Source organism: Adiantum capillus-veneris, chromosome 20 (assembly GCF_014529385.1).
Source record: "Adiantum capillus-veneris isolate H3 chromosome 20, ASM1452938v2, whole genome shotgun sequence".
Taxonomy (NCBI): Eukaryota; Viridiplantae; Streptophyta; class Polypodiopsida; order Polypodiales; family Pteridaceae; genus Adiantum; species Adiantum capillus-veneris.
This window is the reverse complement of record NC_140950.1, coordinates 72,297,218-72,314,895: the sequence shown is the minus strand read 5'-3', so window position 1 is coordinate 72,314,895 and position 17,678 is coordinate 72,297,218. Positions and strand designations below refer to the sequence as shown.

Here is a 17,678-nt window from a genome sequence, read left to right as displayed (position 1 = left end):
CCGAACCCCGACGGCCTCTAAAACACCGGGGACCGAATGGAGCGCCTCGAGCCTGTCATGGTAAAGCAAACAGGGGGCACCACCTAGCTTCAGCGGCTAGGACGCAAACAACACACCACCATAACAAAGTTTTCATCCAAGAGAGATGGATGCTTGGGAGTAATGATGAAGAGGAAAGGGAATGAGATCAAGTGAGAGAGAGAGAGAGAGAGGAAGGGGGTATAGCGGCTTAGTACTTAGGCACCACAAAAGGATGGCGAATCCGCACACCCTTCACACATACACAAGCTCACTCCAAACACAAGATTAGGTGGCGATTCCACACACCTCACATGGGCAAAACATTGCAAGAAAACATACTCACAAAACCTCAAGCTTTATTTAGAGAATAAGGCGATGAAATGGGGAGCATAGGGTAGGGGAATGAGAAGGGAGAGAGTGGTAGAGCACATGGCGGATAGGTGGGAGTTGATGGCGAAGACTCGTACGAGGGTTATGGCCATCATCCTTCATTTAGTTGCCCTTCATCTTCCATAGCCAAGGGTGTAGAGGTCATGCTCAAGACAAGCATCGTGATTGCGGTGATGGTGATGGTGATGGTGTGGGTGTGTGTGTGTGTGCACTAGGCACACACAGTGCATAGTGTGTTCTTTGGTGATGTTGTGTGTGTCTTTAGTGTGATGGTGATCCCTCTTTATATAGGGGAGGAGGGGGGAGAAATTTTAGAATTTAGAAATGAAGAAATCATTATCTACATAGGCCATGTGACTGTGGGCCCCACTTGTCTGGCTGTGTGTATATGTGCCAGAATAGCAGTCTCATGAGAGAGAGACTAAGAGAGAGAGATGGGTTGATGAAAAAAAAGTGAGAGGTGACATGGAGAATAAAGTAATTACAAGAGGGGAGAGAGGGGAGTGTGTTCAGAGGTGAATCTGTGTGCAGATGTGTGTGAACACAAGAAAAATCAGGTAACCACCGGGTGGGGATGGGTCTGTGGGCACCTTTTTTAGTGAAACTGAGTGTGTGTGAGTGAGGAGGAGGTTATTTAGCTACAAGACAAGAGACATGGCGCCCTTTAGAGAGAGAGGGGGATATTTGGGTCATGGGATATGATAGAAGAGAGAAAGAGGGGGTGGGGTATACTATTTTGGCAGATAGGGTAAGTTGCATGTGAGTTAGGGTGCATTATTGGTGAGTTATAATGCATTATTGGTGAGAGGTGGGGTAGCTTGAGGGGAGAGAGAAAGGAGAAAGGACAAGGGGAAGAGAGAGGGGGTTGACCTTTTGAGTGGAGGAGAGGAAAAGGGACACCCGGCGGGGCAACAATGAAGAAAAAGGAGGCAAGGTGGGGATGGGCTACCCCGCAGGCATGAGGTGGCCTATTTTACCTTTCTTATATATTTACATAATCATACTTTATTTTTTTCTTACTTTTTTCCAATGCCTTTTATCACTCCCTCCCTAAGAGGGGGTTTTCATGGGGTGGGGACGAGAGAAGCGGGGTATGGGAGCTTGGCTTGTGAAAAGCCCCCATCACCGCTAAGTGCAGGGTTCGCTCTCAATGAGTGAAAAGAGGCACAAGGAGAGGCTGGACAAACCCTTCTTTCCTGGGATTCCTGTCACTCTTCAAAAACACGATTAGGAATCGACACGCCCATGCGAACTTCAGTTCGTGTGACCGCAACAAGCAAAAAAATTATGTGGTTCTTGTGGTTCTTTCCTTGAGGTGGGAGAGAGGGAGGGGGTAGGGGACGAGTTGGGTAGGGGGGGGGGGGGGGACTAGTTTGGGAGGGGAAGGGGCGAGTTTGGTAGGGTTGGGCAAGTTGGGGAGGGGAAGGGGGACTAGTTGGGGAGGGGCAGGGTAGGGTAGGTTTGAGGAGATAGGGGTAGATAGGGGCGAGGAGAGAGCAAACAACCCAAATCAGTAGGTAAATTATCAAGCAGGACAGGCTCTGTGAAGGGCATTCGCTAGACACAGATGATAGCTTTGTTCTGGTTGGAGAAGCAGACACCAATGGGGCTGATGTTTGAGGGGAGGTGAACTCCTGTAGAGAAGATTCCTCCCCATTTCTATGATTCTGCATAGGCTCAACAAAGTCAAAAACCTTCACCAAGGGTGTATCAAAAGCAGCTTCTATGACCTTCAATCTTTGAGTTGTCTCAAGTGGCTCATTATGTTTAGTTACTGTGGAACCATTGGTAGAGAGTAGTGTACCTATAGGCAAGGAGTGAATAGAGACTCCATAACAAGGCATAGATTTGGTAGCTTCTAACCACTCCAGCAGATCTTCGTCTGACCCTTTAGGTGTAGTAGGTTGTTCTTGTTCAGGGTTGGTTTCCATTGACAAAGAAGCTTGCTGCACCACGAGATCCATACCTCCTAAGAGAATGGGTTGCATCGGGAAGCCAGAAGTATGTATCCACATCGCATCGTTTCCCCAATCATGAAGTGCTTTAATGTGTCGTAGCCATGGTCTTCCAATGAGCAAGGAAAATCCGCCCTCAACCTGGGGAAGACGAACCACAACAAAATCCAAGTTAAAAGTAAAGTCTTGTACCTGCAGAGGCACATTGTTCACTATGCCCACTGGGTAGACTGTCCGCTGGTCGGCCAATGTAAATGTGAAGGGAGCAGGGCGAGTAGGCTGTAGACCTAGAGCTAACATAGTGAACTCGGGCATCAGGTTGATGCCAGATCCACCATCCACTATCACTCCTGAGAATTGCCGACCCAACACGGACACTGTCAGGGGAGGGCTTCTATAATCAGTGAGTGGAGCAGCGGGATTGGATATCATATAGGACTCTGATGGTCGCACTGGGAGGTGCCAGCCACTAGGACTTACTCCGGGGTAACGTGACTGAACAACAGCAAGGGTGTCACTTCTAAAATTCACATCTAGTCGGAGCATGTCATAGAGGGACACTTGTTGGAAGGTGTTCTTCAAGACTGTCTCTATTGTGAGCTTTTCCTGTTCTACTAATGGTTTCTCGGGTATCATGGATGCACGAATTTTAGGGCAATCCTTACTGTAGTGATCCTTCGTTTCACGGCAATGACGGAACAGAGGGGACCCTTCTGGCAAGGGGCATTTGCTTTGGTAATGCCTATATTCCGCGCATCAGTAGCACAAAATTGGCCGATTCAAAGGACGAATTGACGGGCGAGGTGGTCCTTGCTCCTGGTGCATGGAGTTCGAGGTGGAGGCATAGAAGTTTTGAGGGGATGAGGGAGCATGGTTATGATAAAAGCTCTGAGACGGAAAAGTACTTTGCATACCTTGCATAGGAGGGGCTGCCAGCAAAGGTGGCATATGGTGTGGATGGCCAAGGAGAAACCATGTTGGATGCACGTGCTAGCCCTTGTTGAAGAGTAGGACCAAGACTTTGCTATATTTGTCGCAATCCCTTGAGGTAGTAGCAGTCCTTGTCCTCATGTCCAGACTTCTCACAAAAGTGGAAGTAAACCCGAAGGGGGCATTCCTGTGGAGGGTGCCCTGGAGAGCGGCATGAGCTACACCAAACCATAGCCTAAGTCTCCTGTTGAGACTTGAGCTCTTCTAGCTCGCGCTTGATCTGTTTCAATGCCTCGTGATGTGGTGGTTTCTCTTGTCTAAGAGAGGTTGATTTCTCTTCTTAGCGAGCACGTTGTAGTTTTAGGGCTTCAAGTTCTCTGCGCAAAGAAGTCAATGGATCAGCAAGACTTTCCGAAAACACAGAGGGAGTCTCTATGTGAGGGGAGTTGGTGAACAGCTTCCTAGCCCCCTCTATCCTAGTAGAAGCTGCAATGAACTCCTCCAGAGTGGTGTCAGGTCGGAGACTCTCTCGGAGTTTTTGCTGAGAAGTTTTGGGAAGCGCCTTCTTTACCCACTTCTTAACCATAAATTCACTGGGTTGCTGGGGAAGCTTGGCAACCCGAGACTTGGTTTTCGTCATAAGTTCTGCAAAAGTCTCCTCTGGCTGGAGCACCATGTTGGCCAACTCATCCAAAACCTTCTCCTGATAGTCACCTGGCCTGAATGCTACACAAAACTGTTGTCTTAAGGTTGCCCAAGTTGCAAAATGGTTTTCTGCAAACTGGCTGTACAATTTGTCTGCTAAGCCATCCAAGGTAGATGGAAAGAGTACCAAATAAGCATCCTCTCTGTTAAGACCATGACCCCTACAGAGAGATACAAACCTCCTTTAATGGTCGTCAGCATCTTCTAAAGAGCGTCCTTTGAAGGTAGGGAACTCGATGTTCACCTAGGCCAAAACACTTGCCAAAGCCTCCATGGCCCCTTGCTCAGGAGCCCGTTGCTCAATAGCCTGCTGTAGAAGAAGAGGGGAGAGCTTTACTGGAGAAGGTGATCTGGAAGAGGTGAAACGGTATGGGGGATGAGGTTGATGGACTTCTACTAGGTACCAAGGGTCGTCTTCTGTTGTAGTACTTCAGAGGACTCAGTAGTGGGCTTTGACGCTCGACTGACAGCCTTGTATGCGTCATGCAACGACCACCAATCCAACCAAGCTTTGCGCAAGAAAACCTTGAACTGGCTGAGAACTGGTCTAGACTCTACTAGACCAGGCAAGTGACTAGACCAAGGCTGGACCAGGGACGAGGTTGAGGAGAACTAGACCAGGGACGAGGGTTGGTTGGACCAAGGCGAGAGATGACTAGACCGGTTGGACCAGGGCGAGAGGAGAACAGGGCGATAGGAGAACAGTGCAAGGCAAGGTAGGTGAAGCTAGATAGACCCAACTAGCTTCAAGATTTGTAACTCACAGGGAGAGACTTCAATTGAGGTCCCACCGTGATCGCCAAAATGAGAGCACCTCTAGCACGGATAGTGTGTCGTGCTCTCTACAGTGGGTGCTCCTCAGCGCAACGTGCGTGACAATCTCACTCAAAACAGACTGAAAACAGGAAACAATAGACAACAACTGAGCTCACAGAGACACAACAGCAACAGTAGACCACAACAAATGACTCGACTATCTCAAAGAACTGATACAGACTCTGGCGTGGTAGCACACTCAGCTCCAGCCCAGGACTCTCAGGTACAATGGGGTGTCGAGGCTCAGATGTGCAGGGATGGTGAAGCAATGTTGTGTATAGACTCGCTACTCTAGACAACGACGCTGGACCATATATCTAGTAGATGATCCCCTAACGGCTCATAAATGTCAGCCACCTAAGCCAATCTCCAAACTGAGTGGTGGTGGTGACCTGGCCACGATGTCCACTAGAACCACCGTCATATCCTTGCCACGTGTCACTGCCCAGCCTAGAGAGTCCGTCCAAGGTGGACCAGACCAACCAAACCAACTGTATTAATTGTGTGTGTCCAATGAAAGTGACATTGTAGCCTGCTACATCATTCAACAAACTTAATTTACTCGTCGTTTTGTAGTCTCTAGACTTGCAAGTTGTGATATCATTTTGGGCATTACGTGGTTTCGAATGTTTAAGCCCATTATCGATTGGGAGAAGTTCAGGCTTCTCATCAACAATAATGTGTCGCAACCAGTCTTCATTCGAAGCGAGAGCAGCATTCCCTCTCTCCCCTCATTTCTCATGTCCAACTAAAAGAGAGCTACATCAAGGAGCCCAAGCGGCGGTCATCTATGTTAACCCCACATCACAAAACTTGGGTATTCCTGACAGGAATGGTGAGTTGTTTAGAAAGTTTGAGCACTCGTTTCTCCAGGATGATCTCCCCCCTACAATTCCTTCCAAGCGACCTGAGGATCATGTCATCGACCTCGTGGACGGAGCACAACCTGTAAGTAAGTTTCCATACCGTATGAACAAGGCTAATGGAGAGGAGCTAGAGCGCCAACTAGGTGAGTTGTTGGATAGGGGTTTTATACGTCCCAATGTAAATCCTTTTGCTGCTCCTATTCTTTTTTTTCATAAGAAAGATGGCTCATTGCGGTTATGTGTGGATTATAGGGCCCTCAACAAGATGACGGTCACGAACAAATTTCTTATGCCGAGCATCAAGTACATTTTGGAGCGTCTCAATGGGGTGATTGTGTTTTCGAAAGCCGATTTGAAGAGTAGCTACCACTAGGTAAGGATTGCAAAACGAGACATCTACGAGACCGCCTTTCGGATCGAACGCGAACACTACGAGTTTATTGTTATGTCGTTTGGTCTGACGAATACACCGGGTACGTTTAATCATATCATGATGCGTATCTTCATTGACTTGGTCAATAAGTGCCTATTAATTTTTCTGGATGACATTCTCATTTTCTCCTCTTCTTGGCAATAACATACTATTGATGTGGAGAAAGTTTTGGCCCGATTGGATGTTAACCGTCTTTATATTGCAGCAAAGAAGAATTTTTCCTGACTACTGTGTGCTATTTGGGCTACATCATCTCTTCCAAGGGCATTCGACTTGATCCGCAAAGGTAAGTGAGGTAAGAGAGTGGCCTATGCTTGAGATGACATACAATGTTCGCTCATTTTTGGGTTTGTGTCAAGCATACAATTCTCACATCAAGCACTTTGCACATATTGCTGCACCATTGTCTGATTTGTTTAAGGGTGTCACAACTCGCCGTTGGTGCGTTGTCATGACTGATGCCACCAAGAGTGCTTTTGAAGCGCTCAAAGTAGCAGTCGTTGAGGCGCCATGCCTCCCCCTTGCCTCTTGGGATGAACCATTTGAGGTGTGGACTAAGACTAGATACATTTCCATTTGCGTAGTGTTGCAGCAAAACAACCATATAGTGGCATTTCTCTCTCGCAAACTAAATAGTGCTGAGAAAAATTATTTTGTCTATGATAAAGAACTTCTCTCTGTTATTCATGCATTAAAGCATTAGAAGCATTTCATTTATGGGCGTGATTTTGTCGTTCGCACAGATCACCAAGCACTTAAATGGCTTCACTCTATGCCTAGTGAGCATTAGAGTGATAGGCAAGCACGATGATCTCAATTTTTTGAACAATTTGGTGGTATGATTGAGTATGTCCCTGGCAAAGCTAACCCTGTTGCAGATGCATTAAGCAGGAAAGGTGAAACTCTCTCTTTAGAGTCTCATTCTTTTCTCTCTATTTAAGGTGTTAGTTTTGATGATTTTAAAAGCATTACATGGGTTCTGAATTTGAAAAGCATTGGTTGCAAGCACTAAATGCACAAGGTCCATGCAATTATGTGATGGTTGGCTTTTCTTTAGGAACCGTTTGTGTGTGCTACCTTCACATAGAGCACCCATTTTACATGAGGCACATGATGCTTTGACGGGTGGTCATAGGGGTATTAATGCTACATTAGAAAAATTTGAACGGTTTTTCTATTGGCCAAAAATGCGCAAGGATGTATACAGTTATGTTACTAAGTGGCTCTGTGTCGAAAAGTTAAAAGTCCCTCATCGTAAGCAACAAGGGCCACTCGTGTCGTTGCCTATCCTTGACGGGCCATTTGAGGACATGAGTATGGATTTTGTAACTAATTTACCTCCTCCGTCTTCACGGAACACGCAATGTCTAACCATTGATGATAGGATTAGCAAATTTTCCATGTTAATTCCTTGCAAGGCCAATGTTACTGCACAGGATGTTGCACGTTTGTTCATAAAGCATTGGTATCCATTGTGCGGTCTATCCAAGTATATCGTGTCGGATCGTGATACCAAGTTCACAACCCAATTTTCGCATGCTTTGTTTAAAAATTTTAGCACATTGTTAAACTTTTCATCTGTATTTCATCCACAATCTGATGGACAAACTGAAATTTATAAGCAGTTGGCATTTGATGTTCTCAAATCGTATATGCATGATAAGCAATCCTTATGAGGCGACATTTGGCCGACCTTTTCAATCGTTGTTGACTAGGTCTATTTCCAAATCAATGCTAATTGTGTTAGTCAAACCTACGCGAAGACACTCAAGAGTGTTAAGCTTTGGCTTAGCAAGGCTCAAGAGTCTTATTCTAGGCATGCTAATAAGCATCGGTAAGATGTCTCACTCAAAGAGGATGACTGGGTGTTTTAAAGGATCATGAAGCAACGTCTCAAGCAAGTTGGTAAGAGGTGTCCTAAACTCTCTTTCCATATGTATGGTCCGTTTCGATCGTCAAAAAGGTAAATGATGTTTCCATGCAATTACGCTTGCCACCTTCTTGGACAATGCATAATGTTTTCCATGTTTCTTGGCTTAAATTGGTTCAGGGTGAACCTCTAGGAAGCGTCCAAGATGAAGAGCAACCGGAGATAATTGATGAAGCCGGAGCACATCCTTTTGCATCGATTCAACCACGGCACCAAGAAGCAAGCAAGTCAATACTTCCTGAAGTTTGAGGATCGAGGGACACATGAAGCGGCTTGGGTGGATGAGGAGTTCTTCACCGATTACCCAAATTTGCTAGCCTCGTACAAGGAGACCACGCAGATCGGTACCGGTACTCACCTTAAGTAGGAGGGGATGTCACGTGCACATGGCACTGTGTGCCACGTGGACATGCTTCATCGACTTCCAGAGCCAGTTTCCCCTTTCTTTCTAGATAGGAGTGTCTAGAATCCTAGAAGGATTAGTACCAACAATTTTGTGAGCCTGTTCGCGTGACTTGCATATTCGGACACGTAAGTAGATCAAATTTTCCAGTTTTGGAACCCTCTTGCATAAATGGTTTGTATACATGTTTTGACAGACGTTATTACACTACGGTGGGCATCTAGCATGACGTGCATGTAGTTCTAGGTTAAGGGAATCCAACGAGCCATTCCCCGGGTCAATCGGATTCTCCGATCAGCGCATGTGCGACAGTTTCACCCAAACGGACACCCCCTGGCTCAATTTTTAATAAATCATTTTTATGATTAATTTGTTTAGGTGACATGGCGACAGTTGCCCTACCTCAACCTAAATTAATTCACAAGGCCTATACCTCACCTATAAAGGAAGCAATAGATCTCTCATTTGAAACAAGTTGCAGAAGGAGATTGCAGAGCGCTAGCTTGAGGAGCAAGGCAGCCCAGCGTTTTTGCCAAACATCAGCCTAGCGTTTTCAGCCTGCAACTCAGCCAATTTTTTTGGGGCAGATCAGCCAACGATTGCAGTTCTCAGCCCTAGCGCTAGCTTTTGCAGCAGATTAAATCAGCGTTTTCAGATTTCATCCCTTTCTCCTCGCCAAAAAGTGGCTCAGATCAGCCTACACGTGTCCCCGTTGCGGTCCAGTACTTTGACAGCCCATCGAGCCTCAAATGAGATCTGAATATGATCTGAATGTGATGTGACGTGACTGTTGTCTTTGTACAAGTGCTGGATTTGTGTCGTCTAGTGCGTCGATACTCAGAGTCAGTGTCTACCTAACTGGTTTATGGCTTATGTCTGATTTTGCAGGCGTAATCGAGGGCGATTACAATTCTTTCAAGAGAGGGGTATGTCACAAAATGATGACATAACAACCCTGCCCACTGTCACAAAACGAAAGCGTACACGAGCACTTAAAAAATCTGAAAATTATAATACTTTGCAAACATGAGAGAAGGGAGAAGATCGACACAGTATTGGGGACCAGAAGATGGGCTGGTCCCCCCCCCCCCGTTAAGAGTATTCTTTTATTCAGGGAGAATTCTTATACAAGCACGAGAACCCGAGCAAACCCCTACGTTCAGTAACCTTAGACCCGAAGGTCGTGCTTTCCCGTAAAGGGCTTAGGCACAAGGCCGTACCTTCCCGTCAGGGACTTAGACGCGAAGCCGTACTTTCCCGTGAGAGACTTAGGCGTGAAGCCGTACTCCCCGTGAAGGGGCCTTCCCGTAAGACGGGAGATTACTGCAAAACAAACCACACAAGGCAACAATTCTCAATGCATATCAACACCTTATACCTGTCGCTCCTTGCTCGGAGAATCGACCTCCGTACTCAGTCGTCACGCGAACACTTGCAAATTCCGTCGCCTAGTCTCTGCTCCAGAATCCCAGCGCTTGCACTTTCTGCTGCTTCCGGCTCTCCCAAACTGGAACGCTGGCTACCCTTTTATAGGGTCTGACACCCGGCGGGAATAGGGGTCCAAAAAGCAGAGCTTGGCGCTCCTAGAGAGAGGAGAGAGAAAATCGTTGAAGCTGGCGCTTTTTAGAGAGAGAAGAGAGAGAGATCGCAATTCAGCCCCCTGCGTAGCTATTAGCGCTGGCTTTTTAGAGACTTGCTTTATTTTGTTAATAAAGGCCTGGTCACTTAAAAGTGACCGGCCACTTAATAAAATAAAGTGTGAACCTGTTCAAACTTTAAAAACTCACTTAGTTAATGAACACAATGCTACACAAACACATTCCAGGCGTCCCCGGGTGCAGGACACGACACAGATGCAATGCAGACACAGACTCCTCGCGGGAAAACATCTGCCCTCCCGCGACTGTTCCTGCTTTTCGTAAAAAGCATCATTGAACCCATCTTTATTCTTGTGCTTGCATTCTTACGCGTATTTTCTTACTCGGTTCGGATTTCCTCCTTAGCCTACGGAATGCCCCCTTACTGATGCACCCGTCACCCATCATGTGACGCATGAGGGGCACTCGTAACCCGGCCCTTTCCACCGAACTTACGGAAACTCCTTCGCGATGTTTACTGTCACCCATCAAATGACACATCAGAGTTGTCCGTTCCTGATGGTAGTTCTTGTAGCTACAATCTTTTAACAGTTCTTAGTGCACATAATAAAATATCTTAAAAAAGAGATTAATCATTAAAAATAAGAAAATAGTCCAATTAGCAACATCCCACTGGCTTCTAAACAGTTGACCTCAACTGTAGTGCTTGGACATATACCTCCAGTATCTCCGGATAAGCTGCTAATTCCTCCTGCGTCATCCACTGAGAATCTAGATTCGAATAGTTCTTAAACTTAACCAAATACTTCCGTGTTATCTTTCCGGATTTGAGAGACCGCTCCTGATGACTTACTATCTGCTCCGGTTGGAGTATTTCTTTTGTTTCCTCAACCTCAGGAGGTTCCTCAGCACTAGGCTGGCTCGGAGGCGGTCCCACATACGGCCAGAGTAAACTGACATGGAAAGCATTATGGATCTTCTAATTAGGCGATAGCTCTAATCGAAAAGTGACATCATTCACTCGCTCAGTGATCTTAAACGGCCCATAATAACGGGTAGAAAGTTTTACCACTTTCCCCTTATGAGACGCTTGTTTCTTAAGTCTTGCCTTCTCAAACTTGAGTAAGACTAACTGTCCGACTGTTAAGTCTAGATTCCTTATGTGCTTGTTTGCAGCTTTCTTATGCTTTTCCTGAGAGCGTAGAATAGCTCTCCTAACTTGCCCGTAGGCTGTGTCCAAATCCCGGACAAATTCATATGCTGCAAAGATCTTATCCTTAGTTAAAAGGATCAGTGGAAGCAAAGGCTTACCATAGAGAATCTCAGAAGGTGCTTTCCCCGTCGATGAGTGTATGGTATTGTTATACGCATACTCGACAAGAGGCAAATATTTCTCCCAGTCAGATTGCCGGTCTGACACATAAGCTTTTAACATATCCAATACTGTGGAATTGGCTATCTCACTTTGCCCGTCCATTTGAGGATTGTAGGTAGATGAAAATTTCAGCTTCGTACCAAGATTATCCATCAAGGCACGCCAAAAATTTCCTGTCATGCGAGGATCTCGATCACTCACAATAGACTTAGGCATTCCATGATGCTTAAAGATCTGTGCTAGAAAGACCCTAGCCATATGATCTGCTTTGATCGTTTTCTTGACTGGTATAAAGTGTGCTTGCTTGCTAAACCTGTCCACAATGGTCCAGATTGCGTCATTTCCAGTCTGAGTTCTAGGGAGGTCCATGATGAAGTCCATGGCAATACTTTCCCAAGGTTCATTAGGCACAGGCAAAGGTTGTAGCAACCCAGGCGTCTTATGCCGATCATACTTCACTTTTTGGCAAACCAAGCATTCCCTGACATACTTATCAATGTCTGCTTTAAGGCTAGGCCAAAAGAAATATCTTTCCATTGCTAAGGTCGTAGGGAGAATACCCCGATGACCCGCATAAGGCGAAGCGTGTGCTTCATCCATGATCTTCTTTCTTAATGGTTCCGCCACACATATGGCCTGATGGTGGTAGAGATAACCGTCCCGAATGGAATAGGGAAACTCATTCTCTCCACGCTGTAGCTTTCCCCAAATGGTGGAGAAGTCTGGATCATTCGGATACAAATCCGGTAGTGCTTCTAATTCTTGGTGATACACCGAAGTGATAGCGTTCACCCTTGGCCGCCTAGACAATGCGTCCGCGACCACATTCTTACTCCCAGCCGTGTGAAGGATCTGGAAGTGAAACATAGACAAAAAGTTTGCCCATCTCATCTGCTTTTCAGATAGTTTCCTTTGCGTAAGAAAATACCTCAAACTCTGGTGATCAGTCTTGATCACAAAATCCGCTCCTAGCAGATAGTGCTTCCAGTTGGATAAGGCGTGAATCACAGCCATGAGTTCCTTTTCGTAGATTGATGCATGCAACTCTGCATCCTTAAGCCGTCTGCTTTCGTATGCCACTGCATGACCTTCTTGGTTTAACACTGCTCCGATGCAATCGCCTGAAGCATCGCAGTGAACCTCAAATGGTTTCCTTAAGTCAGGCACTATCAAAATAGGTCCATGGCTTAGCAAGTACTTGAGCCGATCAAAAGCTCCTTGTTGTCTCGATCCCCATCTGAAAGGAATCTTCTTCTTTGTCAAATCATGAAGGGGTCCTGCTACATGAGCAAATCCTCGGACAAACCTTCCATAATATGAACATAATCCCAGAAAGCTACGTACATCATGTACCGTAGTGGGAATAGGCCAATCTTCTACCACTCGGATCTTGGCAGGATCCATACTCACTTGATTGTGAGAGAGTATATGGCCGAGATAGTGTATCTCTGAGAGAAAGAACTCGCTCTTCTTTGCATTCACATGCAACTCATGCTTTCGCAATTCTTGAAACACTAAGTCCAAGTGCTTCCGATGTTCCTCTTCTGACTTAGAGAAGATGAGTATGTCGTCAAAGAATACTCCCATAAAAGCTCGGTACGGGCTGAAAATGCGGTCCATCATGCGATTGAACGTCGCAAGAGCATTGGTCAAGCCGAAAGGCATTACCAAAAATTCATATAGTCCAAAGGTTGTACGGAAAGCAGTCTTATGGACATCCTCAGGGGCGATCCGTATCTGATGATACCCACTCTTTAAGTCTATGCGACTAAAGACACTTGCACCCTGCAACTTATCAAGTATATCATCAATCCGAGGGATCGGAAAGCGATTCTTGATTGTGATCTTGTTTAAAGACCTGTAGTCTATGCACATTCGAAACGTGCCATCTTTCTTCCGTACCAGTAGAACTAGAGAGCAGTAGGGTGAAGCACTTGGCCGTACTAACCCTTTCTCTAGAAGCTCGTTGACTTGCTTCAAAATTTCCTCTTGCTGAGCAAGACTCACCCGATAAGGGGGTTGATTGGGAGGCGAGCTGCCCGGTATGAGATCTATGTGGTGATCTTCCGGGGGTACCGGAGGGAGTTCATCAAGAAGTGTTTCCGTGAAACAATCTTTGTACTTTTCAATAAATTAAAGACGCTTAATTTCCAGACTAGAGAGAGAGTCCCTACTAGTTTTATCCTGTGCAAAAATCAAGTAAGCAGAAACACACTTCTTCATTTCTTTCTTAATGGAGATATGGCTTACAATTGGGAACTGCCAATCTCCTGCATCAGCTTGAATCTTTATTTTCTTACCCCCATGATCAAAAGTGAGGGTCTTTTCCACATAATCCGGAATAGGTGTCATGTGAAAGTGCCATGGCATACCCAAGATGATATCACATCCCTCGATGGGTGCCATCAAAAATGATTCGCGGTCCTTGTACTCGCCGATCCGAAGATTGAGCTGTCCTTGCACGGGAGTTGCATTGGTTGTCAACCCCTCGAATGCCGATCCGGATGTAGCCGGTGTGCCAAGCTGAGCCAGTGAGGCACAAACGTTCCGCAGTATCCAGGGAGATGAAGTTATCCGTGGATCCTGGATCATATAGAATCAGTACTCGCTGGTTGTTCAAAGACCCCCAGCCCTTCAGAAGTTGACGCTTCCCTTTCTCAGATTCTGTGTTTCCTTGAACATCTGGGATTGAGTTCGAGCTTGGCGGTGCGGGTTGCTTCCTTGCTTTCTCTTGCCTCGTAGAGGCTTGCTCTTGCCGTTGCTGCTTTAGCGGGCAGTCCAGTTTCATATGTCCTTTCTCGCCACAGTAGAAGCATCTTCCTTCTTCTCTGAAAGCTTGAAGTTGAGTAGGAGAAAGATACTTAGCTCGCTTGCCACTGCCGTCTGGCTTCTTAAAATGATTATCGTCTCTAGATGGAGGACGTTTTCTTCCTTGGCCCCCTTGGTCATCGTAGACCCCTCTTTGTCTTGCACGGTAAGTGCTATGCTCCATTTTTCTGGGCGTCCCAGTTGAGTACAAATCCTCAGCAATGATTGTTGACTCCATCATCCTCTGAAGAGTATCATGCGGATACACCTTCATACTCTTTCGAAGCTGCGGTTGGAGACCCGCTTCGAACTCTCTTTTCTTTTCCTCGTCGGCAATCTTCATTAAGGGAGTGACCTTCAGAAGAACCGACCAATACTTGTCCACATAAGTCGTTACTCTTTCATGTTCCTTCTGGGCAAGCCAGTCCCATTCCTTCCGTATGTCCTGCTCGAAGTCAGGTGGAAGAAATTGTTCATAAAATTCAGATTTGAAGCTCTCCCAAGTTCTGGCCTAAGAACCTTCCAGAATCTTGGCTAACCACCAATTACTTGCCGTTTCCTTGAGGTGCATCCCCACATGGCGTAATTTGGATATTTCTGTGAAGTGCCCATTGGTAAAAGCGACTTCAAACTGTCTGATGAAGGACAGTGCTTTGGAGATGTCTCTCCGTCCGTTGTAGGTTTCGAACTTGATGTCCTTGTCGCCCAATTTGAAGACTCTCATGCGATGTTGAGACTTGCGACCATGCTTCTTGAATCGAGGCTTATCTTTAGGTTGATGTATGACAGTGGCAGTAGTAGCTGCTTCCTTCTTCTGACGAGATGATCGAGAAGTAGAAGTATAATCAGGAGAGTAAGATGGCGATGAGCTAGAGATGTCCTTGCTCTCATCTAGCAAAGAGAGCGCTTTTTCTTGGTCGTTCCTTGAAGTAGGCCATTCATTCCGATCCGAAGATCCTTTGTGCACCTCGGCACGTTCTTCTTCTCTTGCCTCCTGTGGTCTCACGCCAACAGTGTTATCTGGATGCTTGGCTACATCAGTTCCATTCGTTTTCTTCATTCCGCCCAAAAGCTTTTGGACGTCTGGCAACAGTAAGATTTGTTGCAACTCTGCAAGCTGAGCTTGCACTTGTTGAAGCTCCTCTTCAACGCTTCTCCCTTGGCTGGACACGGTTCTTCCCGTTCTTCCCGGGATCATCCTTCTTTGCAGAGAAAGAGAGGAGTCCGAGCTCTGATACCACTATCACAAAACGGGAGCGTACACGAGCACTTAGAAAATCTGAAAATTATAATACTTTGCAAACATGAGAGAAGGGAGAAGATCGACACAGTATTGGGGACCGGAAGATGGGCTGGTCCCCCCCCCTGTTAAGAGTATTCTTTTATTCAGGAAGAATTCTTATACAAGCATGAGAACCTGAGGAAACCCCTACGTTCTGTAACCTTAGACCCGAAGGTCGTGCTTTCCCGTAAAGGGCTTAGGCACAAGGCCGTACCTTCCCGTCAGGGACTTAGGCGCGAAGCCGTACCTTCCCGTGAGGGACTTAGGCGTGAAGCCGTACTTCCCGTGAAGGGGCCTTCCCGTAAGATGGGAGATTCCTGCAAAACAAACCACACAAGGCAACAATTCTCAATGCGTATCAACACCTTATACCTGTCGCTCCTTGCTCCGAGAATCAACCTCCGTACTCAGACGTCACGCGAACACTTGCAAATTCCGTCGCCTAGTCTCTACTTCAGAATCCCAGCGCTTGCACTTTCTGCTGCTTCCGGCTCTCCCAAACTGGAACGCTGGCTACCCTTTTATAGGGTCTGACACCCAGCGGGAATAGGGGTCCAAAAAGCAGAGCTTGGCGCTCCTAGAGAGAGGAGAGAGAAAATCGCTGAAGCTGGCGCTTTCTAGAGAGAGAAGAGAGAGAGAGAGAGAGAGAGAGAGAGAGAGATCGCAATTCAGCCCCCTGCGTAGCTATTAGCGTTGGCTCTTTAGAGACTTGCTTTATTTTATTAATAAAGGCCTGGTCACTTAAAAGTGACCGGCCACTTAATAAAATAAAGTGTGAACCTGTTCAAACTCTAAAAACTCACTTAGTTAATGAACACAATGCTACACAAACACATTCCAGGCGTCCCCGGGTGCTAGGCACGACGCAGATGCAATGCAGACACAGACTCCTCGCGGGAAAACATCTGCCCTCCCGCGACTGTTCCTGCTTTTCGTAAAAAGCATCATTGAACCCATCTTTATTCTTGTGCTTGCGTTCTTACGCGTATTTTCTTACTCGGTTCGGATTTCCTCGTTAGCCTACGGAATGCCCCCTTACTGATGCACCCGTCACCCATCATGTGACGCATGAGGGGCACTCATAACCCGGCCCTTTCCACCGAACTTACGGAAACTCCTTCGCGATGTTTACCGTCACCCATCAAATGACAAATCAGAGTTGTCCGTTCCTGATGGCAGTTCTTGTAGCTACAATCTTTTAACAGTTCTTAGTGCACATAATAAAATATCTTAAAAAAGAGATTAATCATTAAAAATAAGAAAATAGTCCAATTAGCAACACACACACACACACAGTGACCCTGTGGCAGAAATATGCAGCGTGGTAGCAGTACGGACCCCCACAAAATGTGCTGTCAGGCTGACATGGCAAACTGTACGGAATCCCGCTTTTTGCGCTGGCTGATGACATGGCAGCCTGTATGGATTTTTGCAAATTGCATTGGTGGCTGTTTGTAGCTTTTAAGCACCAGTTGCTTTTGGGAATAGTTTTCTTTTGAGTTAATTGCTTTTGGGGCTCTGCTTTTGGCATCCCTTTTAAGAATAAAAAGGGCCCAAGGGCCTCACTCTTCAGAGCATCTGGACGCAAAGTCTGAGTGCAGAGGACCCCTACGAGAGTTGTACTTTGCTCAAGATTTAATATAATAAAGAAATACCGAAAGGGGCGCCAGGTTTTGGGACCAATACCTTTGGGCACGGAACTACGCTGGGCCGTGTCGTCTCGAATTGAACCGTGATTTAAAGTTGTGAAGTATTTTTAGTGAATCTCTCTCTCATGTCGCGACAACTTCTAGACTTGGGGTGCCCAAGCCTGTGACGCTGAGACACTAGAACCACCGCAAAACTTCCCGACCAAGGTGGCTGAAAACACGGCTGCAAGAGCATCACAAAGCTGCAGAGGGAGGTACCACAAGTAGACGAGGAAACGCCAAAAAAGGGATTTTGCTCCACTTTGAAAACGCTACCAAATTTTTAGCGTTGGGTTTTCTTACGCTTGCAGATACTTACACAGAGTTTTCTCTTCATGCCTTTATATTATGAGGTTAGGACTTAAGATGTTTATTAAACCTGAGTCGAGCAATAACTTCAACTGATTTTGAAAATAAGTCATTTAAAAGTCATATATATAATTTAATTGAAAGGGGAGTTTCTAGGTGAACATACTGC

General features: G+C 46.2%; 1 protein-coding gene across 2 annotated transcripts in view; it reads right to left on the bottom strand.

The window, feature by feature from the left end:
• Positions 1-17,678, bottom strand: part of TTN1 (ARM repeat superfamily protein) — a 130,211-nt gene that overhangs the window by 73,165 nt on the left and 39,368 nt on the right. The window lies entirely within an intron of this gene.